This window comes from Schistocerca cancellata, chromosome 6, assembly GCF_023864275.1.
Source record: "Schistocerca cancellata isolate TAMUIC-IGC-003103 chromosome 6, iqSchCanc2.1, whole genome shotgun sequence".
NCBI classification, from domain to species: domain Eukaryota; kingdom Metazoa; phylum Arthropoda; class Insecta; order Orthoptera; family Acrididae; genus Schistocerca; species Schistocerca cancellata.
Genome location: NC_064631.1, coordinates 367,771,786 through 367,793,043, shown reverse-complemented (window position 1 = coordinate 367,793,043; position 21,258 = coordinate 367,771,786). Strand labels below are relative to the sequence as shown.

Below are 21,258 nucleotides of genomic sequence, written 5' to 3'. Positions count from 1 at the left end.
GACGCCCGCCCGCATTCTGCTAGCCTGGCAATAAACACTGCACAGGAGTTGGATTGGGAAGTCACTCCGCACCCACCTTATTTGCCTGATCTTACTCCCTCAGATTTTCATCTTCTCCGCTCTCTATCGAACAGCCTCCAAAGAACTTTCTTCCCGGATAAAAATGCGCTCCAAACAAGGCTCGACGAGTTCTTCGCCTCGAAACCACATGATTTCTACAGACGCGGAATCGAAAAGTTACCCCAGCGTTGGAGACTGTTGTAAATAGTGAAGGAGATTGTATTGCTGATGAGTATAGTCTCTTTTATGTACATGTGTTGTGTTTTTTAAACATTTGGAAAAACTCTACGACCTAATACTTTCTGCAATAGCCAGTTGTAGAACTGATGTCGACAAACAACTTCCGGATTGGTCAGTCTATGCACTACTGCTACTTTGCAAAGTTAGAGTTAATGCAGTCCTGTGAGCTGGTGATAATGACTCATCAGTCCTATGTGCTGAAAGGCGCAACCATTTCCTCGGACTTCTTTCCAAGGCCGGTCTTAATACATCTAGTGTTGTTCTCGGCTAATATAGATAAGCCCCAGAGCGTCATGTGTTGATTGCAGCCTGCCAGTGGGGCAATGGTTCCCACGTAACGACGGAGACAGACCACATCTTTCTCTGTGATATGTCTTAACACATCACGGGAGATCTTCAGTCAGTGTGCCACTAAATTCCAACTCATACGTTGTGCTACAGGTCGGGGAGCCTGTTCATCATCCAATATGAGCGATTTGTTACAAATGAGACGCGGCGCGCCGGGCGTGCGAAAATCTCAGACAATGCCAGCAGCAAAATTGCCCTACGTGAGAGCGCATGCGCGAAGCATCCTGCAACGTTAGATTCGACCAAGCGGACGCGATCAGTTGGTCCGCCGTTTTTGAGCGAAGGAGACGCGAATTGCAGTTTGTGTTTCAAGTTACACTGTCTAACATTTTGATCAGTCCCGTTCAAGAAAGTTATGCACATCTGTACCCTGTAAACCACTGTGAAGGGCATGACAGAGGATACGTCCCATTGTACCACCTATTAGGGCTTTTTCCCGTTCCACTCACGTATTTTGTGCATGGGAGCTTTTCCTGTTGACTCCAAGTATCACGCATCCATACACATGTCGATCAAAGAGAGCACTAATTTCATATGAAATAATTTTTAATTACTGTCTGTCATGGCCATACAGGTTAGTCAAAAGTGTATTTAGTAATTTGGCAGTGAAGTGGCGAATTCAGTGTCATATCATTACAGTTGAAATGGACGCATGTTAAAGCTAATTTTGGCCATACATAACTAGTAGTCAGTCTCTGATAAGTGGAAATGCTCATACAGTATGCTGCATTGTTCTACAGGACGTGTGAATTCAGAAGATGGTGCCACGCAATTGTTCTTCATACGTGGCATCACAGGATAAAAGAAACTGAAGTAGAGTATCAAATCCTCCACATGAAGACAATTTCAGTACTGTTGCTGGAGAGACTAGATGACAAGCTGTTATCATTATATGTAGCAACAAAGTATTCTAAAGGCTGTAAATAAACAAAAGGTCTTGATTTGAAATAATCAAAGCATATTGTTACTTAGCGATTATATCTTGAGACATAGCAACAAAAAGGTTCGATTGAAGCTAAGTAACTTACATAGAATATCATAAATATTAAAATGTGCAATGCCACAAATTCTTCTTTGAAGAAATATTAAATGAAGTTGAAAAGCTTAATTGTTCCATCGAATAAAACTATAGTTACTTCCTTACCTCGACATATAAAAAAAGTTTTGAGTATTTATTACACGGCAAAAGACGTACATCTTTGAGCGCTATTATTTGCAAAAAAAAAAAAAAATAAAACCACGTTTCGATATTTTGAACCGTTTATGAAATACAAAGGGTGTTACAACCATTTGATTCAAATTGCACACGGACAAATCTGGGCGTAGTGGGAGCGATCATCCCGCAGATATAAAAAGCCAATATCTCGGAGACAGATATCGCTATGCTTTTATCTTAAAATAAAATTTCGATATGTTAGCTACATTTCATATGCAGTAGTGTGTGACCTAAAATGAAGCATGTGAAAAGACTACGTACTGCATTCTTACCTGTGCAAACTCCTAAAATTTCGCACAGTGCTTTACTTAATCTGATGCAGCACAGTAACTATGATGCATAATGAAAGATATTCTGTCCTTTATTGAGCGAAAATATTTTGTTGTAGGATGTGACAGAATCCAATATTTCACCAAATAGTTTTCTTAAAATCGGATGGTAAGTGTTTCATAGCGGCCGGCACGTCCATTCACGCGCGCCGCCTGTAACTCAGTGAAACGGTAGGGCAGGGTAAGGCCGGGCTTTCCTTGGAGCAGGTACTGGTGCGCCGCGCGAATAGGTGCTAATATACTGTGCGTTACTGATGTATTGCAAGGGAGAAAAGGAATCTCCTCGGCTAGCTGATGTCTGAATATATAATGGATGATGAAGAGGATGATTATTTGCTCCAGACTTTACTAATGGCAGGAAAACAATTAGCAATGTGTTTTGAACCGAGAGAATAACGACGCGTTAAACATATTAAGAACCACTTAATCTATGACGAAGTGAGGTTCAATGCATATTTTAGATTTAATGGTCATCAGTTCACATCGCTTTTGAATTATGTGGAATAGAATCTCAGATCAGAAATTTACAACTGGGTCAGGTCATCGATAACACCTGTTGGAATACTAACTGTTACTCTCAGATGCAAAGAATAAAATTAAATACAGTACGCTGTGTCAAAGCAGTTTCCTTATTGGTTTTATTAATAACTTTCCAATATTTGCAATAAATTCTATGAAAAAAGCTCATATTTTACAAGGCTGTAACATACGACAAAAATTTCTGCTTCATACAACCACAAAACAATATTCATACATTCCAGTTAGTTTTATATCGCAAGTAAGTAATGGAACTTTACACAAAACATCGTCTTGTGCTGTATCACTTGCTGTATTAGTGCTGCCCATCAGTTGGCTCATTCAGTGAAAAACAGAGTACTTGAGTAAAAAATGGTTCAAATGGCTCTGAGCACTGCTGAGGTCATCAGTCCCCTGTAACTTAGAACTACTTAAACCTAACTAACCTAAGGACATCACACACATCCATGCCCGAGGCAGGATTCGAACCTGCGACCGTAGCAGTCGCGCGGTTCCAGACTGTAGCGCCTAGAACCGCTCGGCCACTCCGGCCGGCAGTACTTGAGTAATAGTGTCACTTGCTTGAGAAACTTCACTGACAAGGAACCCCTTGAGTGATGTTTACCGCATTCGACGCCCACATATTGTCTACCATGCAACCACAATACTGGCTGCTACTGGCAACAGGGGGCGGGAATAAAGGTATCCGGTGATGAGCACAACTCCTGAGCGTAGTTGAACTGCTTAGTCGACGAGTACCACAGCAGTGCTACAGTGTTAGTGGTGTTGATACAAAGCACAGCATTGGCAACGATAAACAAAGCAAACACTCCATTATATCTACAGCAACAATTGCCGAAGTTGACATTTCGTCAGATGGAGGCCCATGGAATTTCGCAAATTGAGAAAGAAGTGGTAGATGAAATATTATCGTTTCTGCAAGATGAGTCACTGGAATGTGTGATGTATTCGCTCGACTGCGCGGAGAACGTATATGAAAGGTACAATGACGACGATACGTGCTTAACAAGTGAAAGTGATACTGAAACAAGTGTCGGGCCATGTAGCTCATCATCCTTGTCGGACAGGGAGCCACAAATCCAGTTTCCATAGAAACGTAGTAAATGACAGTCGTTGTCCAAGGATCGGGTACTAAACGTAACGACTAAATGGAAGATCATCCTCAGCAAAAAAAAAAAAAAGTTACGAACAAATTTCAACTGCATGAGAAACACTACGCATATTGAAGGGAGGACAACGTGAACGTCTTACAAAAACTGGTGTTTGCGCCTTTCGAGAATGCTTATATACACTTTGCAGGATGTTCATGATGGTGACCTACTACGTTATGCACATCAAATTGAGCGCGACAGAGATTACAGTGATTTCAAGGGAAGCAGTGATGGCTGCATAATTTCAAACAGTGCTACAGAATTGGAAGACGTAAGATAACGAAATTTCAAACTTTAAGATGCACACAAAACTGTGGAATCGGCCCGAAAAATTTTGTAGATGAGATAAATAAAATTAATCCTTCGTTCAGTAAGGAACTCATGTTGTATCAAGATCAACTAACATCAGTGTCTTAACGCTTTCGTATACAATTGTACCGACAGTTAATCTGGATGGAAAATTGGTTGGAAAGTTATTTATTATGCCGAAAGAAGTTGGAGGTGCTCTTTCCCCTAAGGGGGAAAGGCAGTAGGGAATATTTACGTCGCAGTAAGCAGGATTGGGAAAATGGGCTTTAAGAGAACTGACATTGCAATTAGTGCCACATGGAACCACTGGACAAATTCCGCCTCTGAATGTTTGTTTTCCAGTGCCTGTGACACATATTATCTCACTATCTGCAGCTACGTCCTGAAAGATAGGCAGTTTCACGGTAAGTTCCACGACAGACCGTTTCGCATTGCGTTACTTGCCACCATTCCGTTACAGCAATATGATTCTGTATGCATTCTTTACGAGTGAATGCACGGTTTGTAACTCCCTGGGATTTCGCCTTCGATCTTGATGGTACGAACCTTTGTGATCATTCTGGCACGCCATTTTTCATTCGGGGTTCATGATGCGAGTTAATGGTTTGTTTTGAACATTTCTTGAAAGTCGAAGATCTCTATTTTGTGAAGTGTAATACATATATCCCACGGAAGGTTTATCTTTCCACATCCCGTACACTGATTTTCTGTCGCATTCCTGTTTAACATCGTGAGTCATTAGGAGCAAATATTTTTTTTGTCATAACTGTTAACACAACACTTTCACATGAGCCTTACTAAAGACTGAACTAGCGATCGCGCACTCAAGGGGTTCCTTGTAAGGGAAGTTGACATCGCAAATTTCGTGGAGATTTTTTAAAAACTTTTTCAGAATATTTTTTGACTTTTGATTCACTGGTATTAATATTTACTATCCCATAACTCATGACAGGCGCAGAAAATCCATAATAACTTTATCAGCTTTAGTAGTTCTTAATCTTAAAATCTACATACTGCTACGTATTTCACTGATGTGATGGATAAGACATTTTGTCACTTAAAGGGCTAAAAAGTATGTTTAATCAAATGAAATGATATGGTCCCAGAGATCTTTTTGAGACTCAAATAACTACGATGTATATATGCAGACTGAAGCGACGAATGAAAATTTGTATCAAGCCTGGGATCCGAACCCGGGACTCTTGCTCACTAGGCAGATGCAAAAACCACTACGCCACCGTGGCACATTGGCTTTTCGCAACTGCACGGACTAACTAGAACGCCTCAACCCTCTTGGCAATCCTCCCCTACTCGAACAGCATTGGAGAATTTCACAAGCTGACTACTAAGCAATGAGCGTCACAAATAAAATAAAAAAAGCAGCACTTTGCGTCCACTTACAGTGTGTTAGGATTACTGGAAGGACAGTAAAACAAATGAAACTCTAATCGAGCTCTCGCGTCTGCTCGATATTCACGAAAAGCGGCGTACCGTGAGACAATTCCATAGCGCGTTAGGTAATGGGAGCTGGCGGGGTAGCAGGTGACGGGTCGGTAACAAGTTTCAGCGAGTGCGGCCAGTAACGCACTTAGGCTGCCGCGTACCGCTCGCACTCTGTGCAATTACCGGCCGCGGGCAGCCGCACCTGAGCCGAGCCGGGAGCACTCTCGGCACAGCCCGCGCTCATCCAGTCCGATACAGAAGCGTTCCCTTCCTCGCCGCCACGGATGCGATTACTTTCACCGTCATGTACAGGACAAAGCACAATATATGTCCGTAGTGGGTGGACTGTGTGATGAACCTGTAACCTCCACCGCATTAATGCTTCTAACTGAGGAATAGTAATCATTTGTAACTCATATAATTATTATTAGAGTCTTACAAAATTATCATAATAGTAATGACATTTTGAAAATAATTTACACTACTGGCCATTAAAATTGATACACCGAGAAGAAATGCAGATGATAAACGGGTATTCATTGGACAAATATATTATACTAGAACTGACATGTGATTACATTTCCACTCAATTTGGGTGCATAGATCCTGAGAAATCAGTACCCAGAACAACCACCTCTGGTCGTAATAACGGCCTTGATACGCCTGGGCATTGAGTCAAACAGAGCTTGGATGGCGTGTACAGCTACAGCTGCCCATGCAGCTTCAACACGATACCACAGTTCATCAAGAATAGTGACTGGCGAGCCAGTTGCTCGGCCACCATTGACCAGACGTTTTCAGTTGGTGAGAGATCTGGAGAATGTGCTGGCCAGGGCAGCAGTCGAACATTTTCTGTATCCAGAAAGGCCCGTACTGGACCTGCAACATGCGGTAGTGTATTATCCTGCTGAAATGTAGGGTTTTGCAGGGATCGAATGAAGGGTAGAGCCACTGGTCGTAACACATCTGAAACGTAACGTCCACTGTTCAAAGTGCCGTCAATGCGAACAAGAGATGACCGAGACGTGTGATCAATGGCACCGCATACCATCACGCCGGGTGATACGGCACTATGACGACGACGAATACACGCTTCCAATGTGCGTTCACCGCGATGTCGCCAAACACGGATGCGACCATCATGATGCTGTGAACAGAACCTGGATTCATCCGAAAACATGACGTTTTGCCATTCGCGCACCCAGGTTCGTCGTTGAGTACACCATCGCAGGCGCTCCTGTCTGTGATGCAGGGTCAAGGGTAACCGCAGCCATGGTCTCCGAGCTGATAGTCCATGCTGCTGCAAGCGCATTTGCATATCACAGCATCTTCTTCCTGTTGGTTAAATTTCGCGTCTGTGGCACGTCATCTTCGTGGTGTAGCAATTTTAATGGCCAGTACTGTAGTTGCGTGACTGACACAGAATCGAATCATACAGGTTTCCCCCTCAGAAAATTTCATTCAGGTTGGCAACCACTGTCATAAACAACCAACATTCAAATTCGCTTTCTCAAGACGAAACCCGCTTCGTAATCTCTCCTTATACACAGAACGTAGATGGCCATACTAAGACCTATTTCAGTTGCACTGAAATGCTCGCAATTTTAATGACGAATAGTGTTTGTCTACAGTATACTCCGCAAACCAACTTAGCCGTCCTCACAAGGGACGTGAAAATGCCCGTGGACGAGTAGGTGCACAGAATGGATTTCGACGTTCACTACAGCGCGGAGCATAAAATGAATAATTCCGCATTCAGATTTTTGCCTCGTGGAGAGAGACGTGGCCAGTGAAATGCGATATCGTTTTTACCTCAGAAGCGTAACTGAGGAGTCGCCATACTGTATTGGGTTAAACTACAGTTTGGTGGTTTTTCTTTATCGTAGGCTAACTAAAGTAAACACCGTCCGACTAGGTCGAAAATGGTTCAAATGGCTCTAAGCACTATGGGACTTACTGAGGTCATCTGTCCCCTAGACTTAGAACTAATTAAACCTAACTAACCTAAGGGCATCACACACATCCATGCCCGAGGCAGGATTCGAAGCTGCGACCGTAGCAGCAGCGCGGTTCCGGATTGAAGCGCCTAGAACCGCTCGGCCACAGCGGCTGGTCCAAATATGTTTCGGAAGACCCTGACCGACAGCTGTGTCATCCTAGCCTATAAGCGTCAGTGGATGCGGATATGGGGGGTAGTGTAATCCGCACACCGTTCTCCCAAATTGTCAGTTTTCGTGATTGGTGCCGTTGCTTCTCAATCAAGTAGCTCTCAATTTGCATCCCAAGGGCCGAGCGCACCCCACTGCCAACAGCGCTCGGCAGACCGGATGGCCACTCATCCAAGTGCAAGCCAAGCCCGATAGTACTTCGGTGATCTGACGGGAACCCACGTAGCCACTGCGACTCGACCGCTGACTTATCGTAGACTACCAGGGGCGTATAATCAATGTATGCTAGGCGTGAATCGCACTCTATGTCAAAATTTGTCAATTTTATGAATACTTCTATTTCTGAAATCTTTGGAAAATAATTAGCAGAAGGACAGGGAAACAGCAGTGTGTTTTGGTCTATTACTGAACACCAGTATGACTAACAATGAACACGAATACCACTAACTGCGACGTATGACTGAAAATGAGTTCAGACACGCGCTCGGCGTGATGCGAGGCGACACCTCTCTTGTTATCAGACGCGTAGTTAGAGGGGAACATAGGGAACATCACCCAGCAGCAGGTAAGCTGTAGGGATGGCGGTTATCCTTGGAACAACCAATTTTCGGTTATACCATTTTCTTTTCATAACCAGTTTAACCGTACTATTAAAACTGCTCAAAATAACTGATTTCTGAAATAACCGATTTCCCTATTATGAGAAACGCAGAATTCGAACAAAGACTGAAAAATTTTGACTACTTCAAAAATGGTTCAAATGGCTCTGAGCACTATGTTCAAATGGCTCTGAGCACTATGCGACTTAACTTCTGAGGTCATCAGTCCCCTAGACTTAGAACTACTTAAACCTAACCAACCTAAGGACATGACACACATCCATGCCCGAGGCAGGATTCGAACCTGCGACCGTAGCAGTAGCGCGGTTCCAGACTGGAGCGCCTAGAACCGCTCGGTCACAGCGGCTGGCAAAATGAATGGTTAAATGACTTTGGGGTCATTAGAATATGGGGTATAAGAGACTTTTCCAGCTGCTTCTCTGAGAATAGTAGCTTCGATGACAGTATTTCGCATAGTTTTAATCTGCAAACGGATAGGATTACAAAGTTCCAGACTATTCAGACTCCGCAGTAGTATTATAATAATAACCTAATAAACCATAAATATATCTTTTCTGTTTTCTGTTAAAACCGAATGCGAGCAAGAAAACAAAACAGCACGTATCTGTCTATACAATTTTTGTTGAAAAATAGAATATATACGGCAGAAACAACTTAATGGTTTAAATTGATTGTAAGATAGAAAACGAAACGGCAGCTGTCAAGAAGCACGCTGTCAGGCATGATAGTGCTTAGAGCCATTTGAACCATTCACTTTAAGGGACTTGAATTCCCAATCAAGTTTTTTTTCTGGCAATAACAATAAACATCGGTCAAGGCCAGATAGAGGGGGAAGGAGGAGATGGACAGAGAGAGGGCAGGAGCAGCTGATGGATAAAGAGAGATGGGAGGAGTTGGACGAAGAAATGGGAGAGGAGATGATCGACAGAGAGAGGAGAGAAAGCAGAGATGGACAAAGATAGCGGAGGGGGGAGGGAGGGTAAGGACTTCCTACACATATTTAGCAACCGCAAAGCACTGCCGGGTTCGCTAGTGAGGATCAACTGCCACACTCTGCACCAAACGTCGATCCTCTGGTGGTCTTACTGCATTTCGCTGCAGTTTTCTAGCTTAGCGACTTCTCTGCATGCAACAGCATCATCCTCGATAAGCCTCATGGAACTTCCGATGCTGTGTACTGGGCCACTTATATATGCAGAAAATGTAATGGTCCTGTAATATTCCCTCGAAGCAAGCTCGAAATAACTTTTACGTCTGAAGACTTCTCTCTGTTCAGAATGACACGCTGTGTTCTGTTTGCTAGAAGTCTTCAGTCCAATCATACAGTGGGTCTGATATTCTGTACTCTCGTATTTTGTCCATTAGGCGGCAGCCAGTGCCGAACTGTATGAACGAATTCTTTAAGTCAAAGAACACGACATCTGTCTTGGCGCCGATACCTACTGGTGGGTCTTGTGGACGAACAGAGCCAGTTGAATTTCACTCCAACTCTGTTTTCGGAACCATTGTTGTTTTATACGAAGGAGATTTTTGGTGTTCAGAAATGTCACAGTAATCGTAAATTCATCATGGAATGAGGGACAGCGGCCCGTCGAACTGTTGTATAAATATATACCATCAGCCGTTATTTTGGACACTTCATTTAGTTTTACTAGTTACAATGCCTCAGTGGCGTCCTCTGCAGGCCCCAGTACATCGAACGTTCGCAATATTCCAGTCGTATACTGCGTAATAGAGCAACCACCGGATTCCGCTGAAGTGTTTTGAACGGTGTATGCTCTCCACACACGCAACAGGCTGGTAAGAACTAATAAACAATTAGAACACTGTGTACAGATCCGTATCACGATTATGCGATGTGGAAACAGAAAGACGACTATCGTTTGGAAGTATGTAGCGGAAGTTCAACAGTAGTTTGAAAAGGATTCATATATACTTTCTAAGCTTGACGGAACCACAACCGTTAAATACTCAGGCTATGCTTGTTTGGGAAATGACTGGAGGAAAAAAACGTTCAGAGGAAAAACGTGTGAACAACAAGTATTCCTTAGCCCACGAGCAAATAAGTTGTGCAATAATTTTCTCGCTAAAACGACATGGCAGTTGTCTACTTCCACTGCGGCATCAGACTTGGCTCTACGTCTTTCTCTCTTCCACGGACGACCTATGCTGCTACGAGAGATTATTGTGTAGGTATCCGCGCATGCCAGAGGTAATTAAATAAGAACAGCTGTGCAACTTATGTATGCATTTCATACGGATCAGGAACTTCCAGCTGTAACGCAAGTGGTATACTATGTAGTATCCATTGCAATGTCGACATATTTATGTAATTTTTGCCTGATTACTCCATCACTGTTATAATGAATACAATCCTTGTCGACGAAGATATTAAATCGGAGGTGTGAATACGTTGCCCAGCGCTTGTTTTAGCACTACAAATGGTTCAAATAGCTCTAAGAACTATGGGACGTAACATCTGAGGTCGAGAAAGGATTCGAACCTGCGACCGTAGCAACAGCGCGGTTCCGGACTGAAGCACCTAGAACCGCTCGGCCACAACGACCGGCTTAATCACTGCACTTTGTTGATGAATACTCTTGTCCGGACGTACCAGCGAGCAGTATGCAATTTTGGCGCCTATCGTAGTTGTACATATTTTTCTATGCTATTGGAAGGCTTACTGACTAATGGCTCATTAACTATAACCACTGCATGATGATTAATCATTAAGAAATAAGGTAAATTAACAAGTCTTCAAGTATTTCTAACAGATTACTTTGAACCTATTGTTACTAAGATTAGTAACAATAGGTTCAAAGTAATCTGTTAGAAATACTTGAAGACTTGTTAATATTGTTACTAAGATTAGTAACAATAGGTTCAAAGTAATCTGTTAGAAATACTTGAAGACTTGTTAATTTACCTTATTTATTTTTCGTTTAAGTATCTCGTAACAGATTTTCAGTGGTTGTGTCCATTAATACAGACGACCTATGCTGCTGCGAGAGATGTATTGCGTAGGTATCCTCGCATGCCAGAGGTAATTAAATAAGCACGTCCTTACAAGGCTTAGTTTCAGAACATAATTTTTGCTCCTCCAAGTTGTGAGATCTTTAAACAGTCAGTGTGGTTATAAGAATGCTATTATTTTTAATAACAAAAAGGAAAAAAAATAGGACAATTAATAGGACACCACACATAGATATCGTAATGAAGCAGAGCTTACAACAAGCATATCTGATGGGTGGCTGTATGGTGATGGTCACATGTCAATAAGGAAGGAAAAATGAAACAAGCATTTCATGTTGGGATTGGTTCTTGCAGTTTCCAAGTCTCTACCTGGAAGATGATGCTCCAAAAAGATCCAGGTACTAAAGAGCTACTGTCGCTCATGAATCTCGGCACACGAAGTACCTTGTGCAGTATTCGTAGCACACGGGATTAGCTGCAGCTTAGGTAGGTGCGAGGCCAACGAGTCACCTGACGCCGCTCTACAAACGAGCGGTTGTCCAGTGGGCGTCACGTCACGTGCTGTTGCGTAAACACCGACTCACCGAGAGCGCCACTGCGCAGCTCTGCCGTTCCGTATCTCAGTGACCGCCTTGGCTGCATCGATCGTGAAGTACACCAGAAGGAAAGGAAAAATAAAATTTTAACAGATGTGACGTAAAAACCCCAAATTTGCTTGCGTCACCGACAGAAGACATCAAAGACAATGACTCCATGAGCCCGCCGGCCGCTATGGCTGAGCGGTTCTAGGCGCTTCAGTCCGGAACCCCGCGCTGCTACGGTCGCAGGTTCGAATCCTGCATCGGGCACGGATGTGTGTGATGTCCTGAGGTTAGTTGGGTTTAAGTAGTTCTAAGTCTAGGGGACTGATGACGTCAGATGTTAAGTCCCATAGTGCTTAGAGCTATTTGAACCATTCCACGAGCCGCAGTATGAACGGATTAAGTTCTACGTATCGTCATGAAAAGCTGAAGCCATTAAAACTGTGTATGAATAGCTGAAATTAAGATCTCTTGTTTTCGGTAACATGGTGGGCCTGTAAACATAGTAGATACATCAGGACGTCGTCGATGAGCAGAATTTGTATTACTCAGGGAGCAAATTTTGAATACCTGTGGAATACTGGATAGTCGCCCGCATCTCGTGGTCGTGCGATAGCGTTCTCGCTTCCCACGCCCGGGTTCCCGGGTTCGATTCCCGGCGGGGTCAGGGATTTTCTCTGCCTCGTGATGGCTGGGTGTTGTGTACTGTCCTTAGGTTAGTTAGGTTTAAGTAGTTCTAAGTTCTAGGGGACTTATGACCACAGCAGTTGAGTCCCATAGTGCTCAGAGCCATTTGAATACTGGATAGTCTTTCAGAAAACTGCCAGTACCCTGGGCGTAAAGTGTCAGCCGTGTACCACTGTTGGCGCCACTAGCCCAAGGAATGTGCAGTTACTCATTGCCTTGGGTTCGAGGGCTGTGGCATACATTGAAACGTCCCCTTAGAAAAATTTATGAATGACTGTGCTGATAAACCTCTTACATTATTTGATTTTCAAACAGCTGAGCAGAACTGAACGTACTCAGACATTTCTCTCTTTACTTATTCTGATCAACACTAAACTGACACACGATATTTTTAGCGCAACGCAGTCTGACTTTCAACAATCCCTACAAAAGAATGGCCCTGACTAACAATAACCTATAACTTTCATGAATCACTTACCTCACAAAAATCTTCGTTACTCGAACTACTGCAATACAGCGAGCGCCAATACTGCCAGCTAAATAAAAGATTCTAACTACTGAAGGTACTAACTACTGATAGGCATAGTCAACAAATGAAAGATTTTGATAGAGAACAAACAATGTATTTACCTTAATAATGTTCCAAAGTCATCAAATATATATCAGTTCATGATATGTAATATTACAAATTTACTCTTTCTGATGGATACACGTCCAGATTGTCCGCTCTCAAAATTCTGCCATCTCTCTCCCCACATCCACCATTGCTGGCGGCTCACCTCCAACTGCGCAACGCTACGCGCTGTTAACAGTCAACTGCCCAACACTACAATAGCAAATTCCAACAATGCTACCCAGCCTCAGACTGCACACAGCACAGCCAGTGATTTTCATACAGAGCGCTACATGACGGTGGCGTTACCAATATAAGAACTTAAACAGCCTACTTACAACATGTCATACTCAGGCCGCTGCATAAGACTAATTCATATTAGGGCAGATGTTACACCTGAGCGTCGGTCAGGATGATCACAACTGTTTATTGGAAGGTGAGATTAGTACTGCGGCAGCCGCCCGCCAATGTAGTAACGTAAGCCGTAATTTTAGGGATGAATGGCACCAAGGTCTGTGTAGTGCTGTGAGTGTTGGCGGCTGCGGAGTCAACCAGAGAGCGCAAGTTAACGTACTTTATCATGCAACAAATGGCTCTGAGCACTATGGGACTTAACTACTGAGGTCATCAGTCCCCTAGAACTTAGAACTACTTAAACCTAACTAATCCATGCCCGAGGCAGGATTCGAACTTGCGACCGTAGCGGTCACGCAGTCCCAAACTGACACACATCCATGCCCGAGGCAGGATTCGAACTTGCGACCGTAGCGGTCACGCAGTCCCAAACTGACGCGCTTAGAACCGCACGACCACACCGGCCGGCTATATCATGCAACAGTATCTGAGTTCGAGATCGGGCATCATGATGTGTGGGAACCGCAGCAAAAGAGGAATGCACACCTCTATTATTTGTCGATGGAACGCGAAACTAAACAGGTTGTTCAGATCATTCTGTTGCGTTTCCGCTTATTGAGCACATCTACAACTACATACATATTCCACAAGCCACACACGGTGCATGGAGGAGGGCACCCTGTGCCAATACTGATCACTACTGATTCACACGCAAATGGAGCGAGGGAAAAACGACTATCTATACCCCCCCCCCCCCCCCCCCCGTACAAGCTATAATTTCTCTTATCTTGTCTTTGCAATCCTTACGAGAAATGTTCGTTGCTGGCAGTAGAATCTTCTGCAGCCAACTGCAAATAACGGCTCTCTAATTTTCTGCCACGCGGAGTAGCCGAGCGGTCTAGGGCGCTTTGTCAGGGTTCTCGCGGCTCCCCCCAGCGGAGGTTCGAGTCCTCCCTCGGGCATGGGTGTGTTTGTTGTCCTTAGCGTAAGTTAGATTAAGTAGTGTGTAAGCTTAGGGACCAATGACCTCTGTAGTTTGGTCCCACAAATTTCCAAATTTTCTAATTTTCTCCATAGGGTCTTGCGAAAAGAACTTCGTCTTCATCTTCATCTACATCTACATGGATACTCTGCAAATCACTCTTACGTGCCTGGCAGAGGGTTCATCAAACCACCTTCACAATAATTCCCTATTATTCCGCTCTCTAACAGCGCATGGAAAAAAACGAACACTTACATCTTTCCGCGCGAGCTCTGATTTCCCTTATTTTATTATGATAATCGTTGCTCCCTGTGTAGGTCTCCGTCAACGAATATTTTCGCATTCGTAGGAGAAAGTTGCTGACTGAAATTTCGTGAGGAGATCCCGACGCAACGAGAAACTCCCTTCTTTTCATGATGTCCACACCAAATCCTATATCATGTCCGTGACACTCTCTCCCCTATTTCTCGATAACATACAACGTGCTGCCCTTTTTTTAAGAGCTTTCTCGGTGTACTCCGTTAACCCTGCCTGTTAAGAATCCAAAACTGCGCAGCAGTACACCAAAAGAGGACGGACAAGCGTACTGTAGGCAGTCTCTTTAGTAGATCTGCTGCATGTTCTAAGTATTCGCCTTCCCCACAGCATTATCTGTGTTCTTCCCAGTAATTAATTCCTTGGTATTTAGCTGAATTTACAGCCTTTAGATTTGATTGCTTTATCGTGTAAACGAAGTTTAACGGAGTCCTTTTAGCACTCATGTGGATGACCTCACAGGTTTTATTATTTAGGGTCAATTGCCAATTTTCGCTCCATACGGATATTTCCCTGCATCGTTTTGCAATATGTTTTGATCTTCTGATGACTTTACTGGACAATAAATGACAGCATCATCTGCAAACTACCTAAGACGGCTGCTCAGATTGTCTCCTATATCATTTATAAAGATAAGGAGCAGCAGAGGGGCTTTAACACTACCTCTGTGAACGCCAGAAATCACTTCTGTTTTACTCGAAGACTTTGCGTTAGTTACCACGAACTGTGACCTCTCTGACAGGTTCGAAGGTTCGAATCCTGCCTCGGGCATGGATGTGTGTGATGTCCTTAGGTTAGTTAGGTTTAAGTAGTTCTAAGTTCTAGGGGACTGATGACCTCAGATGTTAAGTCCCATAGTGCTCAGAGCCATTTGAACCATTTTGAACTCTCTGACAGGAAATCACGAATCCAGTCGCATAACTGAGACAACATTCCATAAGCACGCAGTTCGATGACAAGTCATTTGTGACGCTCGGTGTCAAAAGTTTTCTGGAAATCTAATAAAAATGCGGAATAAATTTGAAATAGTTAGTCGATAGCACTCAACACTTCGAGTGAGTAAAGAGCTAGTTGTGTTTAAGAGGAACGATGTGTTCGAATGCGCGTTGACTGTGTCTCAATACACCGTTCTCCCTCCACGGATTCCAGTTTGAGTTGACGCAGTATGTCGTTAATAGGATTTGAACCTACCACTACCAAATGTAGTGGCGCGCCTCCGGGTTGCTTCGATGTCCTCTTGATGGGGATTCCAAACAATCGAGCAGTACTCAAGAATGGGTCGCACAAGTATTCTGAACGCAGCCTCGTTTGTAGATTCTGTACGCAGCCTTCTTTGTAAATGAGCTAAACTTTTTACAATAAACCGAAGTCGACCTTACGTGCTTGTTGCATTTCATACCACTCTGTAATGTTACGCCTAGATATTTAATCGACTTGACTGACAACACACACTGTTAATATTGTATTCGAACATTACAGGCTTGCTTTTACTAGTCATCTGCATTATTTTGCATTTTTCTACGTTGACAGCAAGCAGCCATTCATCATACCAAATAGCTGCTATTCATCAGACCCAAGAGAAATTCTGTCCAAGTCATCCTGCACCGTCCTACGGTCACTCAACGACGACACTTTCTCGCACACTACAGCATCATCAGCCAAAAGTAGCAGACTGCTGCTCACTATTTATGTATATAGAGAATAAGAGTTGTCTTATCACATCTCTCTGCGGCACTCCTGACGGTACCCTTGTATCTGATGAACATTTATCGTTCAGGACAAAGTACTGGGTTATGTTACTTAAGAGGTATTTGCCCCACACATATATCTCAGAATGTAACCTTCTGCAGTGGGGTGCTGTGCCAAACCCTTTCCAGAAATCTAGGAATACGGAATCTGACTGTTGCCCATCTGGGATATAGTAGGATGCCGCGGTCTCCATTAGCAGTTTCGTTAGCTGACAAGTCACAGCAGCAGTGAAAACAGCGCCATTGGTACTATCTCTGATGCTCCGACGTCTCACTAATCGTCACCAAGCACCACTCCGAGACTGTACCGTAGCTAGGGAATGCTATGCTGGTACTGAATTTCTTCTCCAAGAGAATCTGCCCATATGTGTACAGCCCTGTCTCTCTGGACATAACTCAGTGTTCTACCTGTACAACACAGGAACGAAATTTTTCATTGGTGTATATTTCCGTTAGTGACAAGGCAGTACCTATACGTTAAAGTTTATGTTTTTCGACACAACAACTGTTGTTTCGTTTTATTTCATTTGTGGTAAGTTACTATGGTACCAAACTGCTCAGGTCATTGGTCCCTACGGCTACACACTACTTAATCTAACTTCAACTGACGCTAAGGACAACACACACACCCGTGCCCGAGGGAGGACTCGAACCTCCGACGGGAGGAGCAGCGCGAACCGTGGCAAGGTGCCTGAGACCGCGCAGCTAACACACGCGGCGTAAGGACTGTTAAAGTGCGGTGCAATCGATACACAATTTTTCATCCAACTTTTTCACGAGGAGAAGGCATGTGTTGCCGCCGCGTTCAAAATAAATTTCGCGAGTTTCATCAATATTCACATCTTAAGCACACATTTCCAGCACTTCTTCCTATGAAAGAACTGTAAGGACTTCGAATTTTGGCAGAAGCTACAAAGCAGAGAAGTTAGTACCAGTGTGGACCTAAATTTTACTAATCTTACCTGTCGCGAAGTGTAAACGACTTCCAAAGAAAAGTTATGAAACACCAACCTGCAAAGAAACAAACGAAATATTAGAATATGTCTTCATACAGGAGTATGTTTCTATTAATTTTCACTAAGAATACCAATTATTATCATAGTTAAAGCAGATAACGACAAAGCAGTTGAGTACGAGATTCCGCCGGCCGCGGTGGCAGCGTGGTTCTAGGCGCTACAGTCCGGAACCGCGGGACTGCCACGGTCGCAGGTTCGAATCCTGCCTCGGGCATGGATGTGTATGGTGTCCTTAGGTTAGTTAGGTTTAAGTAGTTCTAAGTTATAGGGGACTGATGACCTAAGATGTTAAGTCTCATAGTGCTCAGAGCCATTTGAACCATTTTTTAGTACGAGATTCCATCTAAGGTTAATGTTCTAAAGAAAATCTATTAGTAGATATTATTTCACTTATGATGGTTTGATAACACCACGGTTTTTGTAAACTTCACTGAAGAAAAAGTGCAACCATCCATAATTTTTTAATGAATGGTTTATTCTGCCCTGGCTAGTTTCGGCCCACGGCCGATCGTCATACGGCAGTGAGAATTTATTGCGCAAATGTCACATTTTTGTCTTGAGGAAAAGCTTTACTCGATATTTTACCACGCAGGGGTTTGCATCATTGCTGTGGAGCATGTGCTCAACACGAGTCCGCCATCTTGTCTATCGTCAGCCCCATACTCAGATTGCTCCATAACAATGAACCAAACCCCTATGCTGCAAAGCAGACATGGGCAACCTGTGTTGATCCGCGGACCTGATTCCCAACTCGAGGGCTGCCTTGTTACGTGATGCGGCAGCAACGTTCCTAACGCATAAAGTCAGAACTATAGCGTCCGTGCCGTCAACGCATATGGGGCTATGCACCCATATCAATGGCTCCCCTTCCCCGACACGCCGCGCCGTCAAAATGTGGCTCAAAACCCGCGTTTCTGAAACTGCACATTTTATGTTCCCAATCTCCAGATGTTCATATTTGTTTAAGCATCGTGAAAATTATTTCTTTACTTACATTGTTTTACACTAGCTACGTTAAAAGCTTCAGTTACAAATTTCTGCAACGCTTTTCATAAAGCACAACGTTCAAGATGCGAAAATAAATTTAAACTTCTGAAGACGTGATGCCAGGCATCTTGAAATGTCATCATGGAAAAATTAACGCTAATAGTAGAAGCAATGAGTTGTAGCTAATTCATTATAAATTACCTTCAATTTCAACAATTACAGCGATGTAACACGTCCACAATGGGCATGAATTATTTACTGATGTTAAAACGAAAAAAAAAAAAAAAAAAAAAAATACGGCAATGAAATTGGTAATCTCAGTCGACAAGCAATTAGGAGTAACTTCGCGATTTTTGGCCACAGGTAGGTCATTAGAGGTTTTAAAACTTATTGTGTTAATGCCCAGAAACACTATAAGCAAGAATTTTTAACACATTTGTCCAAAAATACTTTTGATGACGGACCGTATAGGTATGAGCTGTTTCTGTAACATTAAATAAATTGAGTCATCACTTGTTTGTTAATTTTGAGAAGTTTGAAAGTCTCAGTCGCTTGAGTTTAGCATATATCGGCAGTGACATACAAAAACAGAGCCGGAATACTGCGAACATCAGAAAGGCGAATATCTGAAAATGCGTCTCGAGCGGGATACAACGCAAGCGCCATGATCTCTCTCACGAATTTCTTCCGCGGGCCGGATAACTAGTTAGCCAAAATAAGCCAGTCAACAAAATGTGTGACTGGGTGTAGTGTTTTCTTCAGTAACTTCCACCTTTTAGGCAAGCGGGCACACTTGAACATTATTGGATAAGCTTCCCAAATATTATGCACTCAATATACATCACAGGAATCACTAGGAACGGAACTTTACGGATTGGAGAATTGAAGAGTGTCAGTGAAGCAGTGGAACACTGAACTGGACTATGACAATGATACATACAGATCAACAGTGCGGGCTCAGTACGAGAATGGCTAACAGTGCAGTCACATGGACCATCAGCATCACGTAATAGCACGATAAAACCCCATAAAAATCACGGTTGCTCCACATCTGTATTACTAAATGGCTAAAATAGTGTCAGTCCTCTAGAGGTTGCCTATCTGGCGGCCAACAGGTGGATAATAATTTGATATAATTTGATATTCTATCTTTCACTAATTACTGGCCGAATTTAAAAATTGAAGATACTGTCGTAACCTACGCATTAAGAGGTATAATCTTACGCTAAAGGTTTGATACAATAACACAAGTATTATAGTTAGAGACTATGTAAAATCTTCAGGCAGTGCAACTCACGCCGCGCAGATTACTCAGATTTTATTCATCCATTATTTGGGAACGAGAGCACTTGGCGACTTCCGACAAACATTACACAAAATTTCAAACCTTGTTGAAATTTTTTCTCGCTGACACCCCCACAAAATAACGAAAGGAAAAAAATTATCGTTTACTATATTTTCGCTATTCATGCTCTATAACTTCAGCATCAGGCGTGGCGTAGTTTATTGCCTACTGGCGGAGAAACCCTGCGTCGTCCAGGTATTTGTTTATTGCCGTGCGTCCACGCCCGTACCACACAATGTTGTCTGGCCTTATGCTTCATCTTTATGACGTCATATCTTCTGGTCTATGTGTCGTACAATTATTTAATATTCAGGTACATTCAGCAGCATATGTGGATACTGTCAGCGAAAATTACTGCGAATAGAGTTAGTAGCAAAGAAGTAATAAATTTAAACGTCACCCAAGGTGTGACAGTTTTTCACGCGTCTCATTGTTTATGTCGTCGTATCTCGTAACCTATGTATCATACAATGATATAATTTTACACTTATATTCAGTTGTAAATGTGCGTAGTATCCGCAAAATTCTGTTGCGAATGCAGTTGGCAGAAAAGAAATAATGAATTATAGCATTGTGTTTCATGTGGTGCTTTTACTGCATGAACAGCGGAAAAGTAGTAAGCGGTAAGTACTTTTCCTTTCATCATTCTGTAGGGGTTGTCAGCGAGAAAAAAAATTCGCTGTTACTATTATTATTATTATTATTATCGTTATTCGAAATTATGTGTAAAGTTTGTTGCAATTCGCTACGTGCTATCATTCTCAAATACTGGATAAATGAAGCCTGGGAATTCACGTGTCGCTGACTACGCTACTGTTTCACTCGCATTCCATCCTTTTGATAGGCAGGTGGTTCTTGGCCCCACAGCACTTGTCGCTTGACAGTAAGATGTACATGTACCAAATTTCGTTGAGATGGCTCCAGTGGTTTACGAGGAGATGTGGAACACACACACACACACACACACACACACACACACACACTTATTTTTACAATATGTATGTTTTTAACAGTCGGAGGAAGGCAATGGCAAACCACCTCCACTAGGACCTTGCCTAGTAAGGCGGCGCGGGTCTCCCGCGTCGCTCCCCTACGCTCTGTAAAGGAGTATGGGACTCATCATCATCATCATCATCAAGGATTAACACTAATTTTTCTCGAAATACATTTTCCAGACAGTATCCACGTAAATGATCTACCACTGAACGTACCTGCAAAATTATATCATTGTACAAT

The 21,258-nt window shown here is 43.0% G+C and overlaps 1 protein-coding gene across 2 annotated transcripts in view; it reads right to left on the bottom strand.

The window, feature by feature from the left end:
* The window catches only part of LOC126191543 (uncharacterized), a 513,913-nt gene that overhangs the window by 258,159 nt on the left and 234,496 nt on the right, over positions 1–21,258 (bottom strand). Inside the window, exon 2 of one of the 2 annotated variants that reach the window (XM_049932450.1) lies at positions 17,637–17,685. The exons of the other annotated variant lie outside the window; for it this stretch is intronic. The gene's annotated coding sequence lies outside the window, so the exon portion shown is untranslated. The remainder of the gene's footprint in view (positions 1–17,636; positions 17,686–21,258) is intronic. 2 annotated transcript variants of the gene reach the window in all.